Genomic DNA, 563 nt, shown 5'->3' on the forward strand with positions numbered 1-563 from the left:
TGTTATCTATTTCTGGCAATTTAGTATTAATCTTTTGTATTTCTATCTGTGGATTTAGAATCACAAAAGGAAAATTACTGTATTAGTCCGTTATTGTAAAAGTTAAGGAAAGTTTTATCTATAGATGGAAATTTTGTTTGTTGGTTACCAGGGGTGGGAGGGGAGTGGAAGGAAGGCTGTCAGATAGATAGAGATAAGTATTGATTTGAGTGAAGAGAAGGGCAGTGTACCAAATGTGAGTGACCAATATGGCACCGTTGAGGATGAGAAAGATAGAGAGAGGTTCATGGGAGGTACAGACAACAAAGACGAACATTTTTGCACATGCAGTACTGAGTTGTCAGTGAAGGCAAACATGGGTATATGGTTGGATAGATGGGTGGACAGGCTAAAAGATTAGATAGGTCTATGAAATGGGGAGTGTATCCAAGAACATAATTAGGGTTCACAGACAATGGTCCTATAAGTTTATGTGAATGATCAGAATTTTGAGGTGTATAGTAGAGCTGACAAGGGGTATGGTTGTGGTCAATGCTTGGTCACAGCCAGCTACCCAGAGGGAC

This window comes from Orycteropus afer, unplaced genomic scaffold (genome assembly GCF_000298275.1).
Source record: "Orycteropus afer afer isolate SDZICR_OR568_19922 unplaced genomic scaffold, OryAfe1.0 scaffold00485, whole genome shotgun sequence".
NCBI lineage: Eukaryota > Metazoa > Chordata > Mammalia > Tubulidentata > Orycteropodidae > Orycteropus > Orycteropus afer.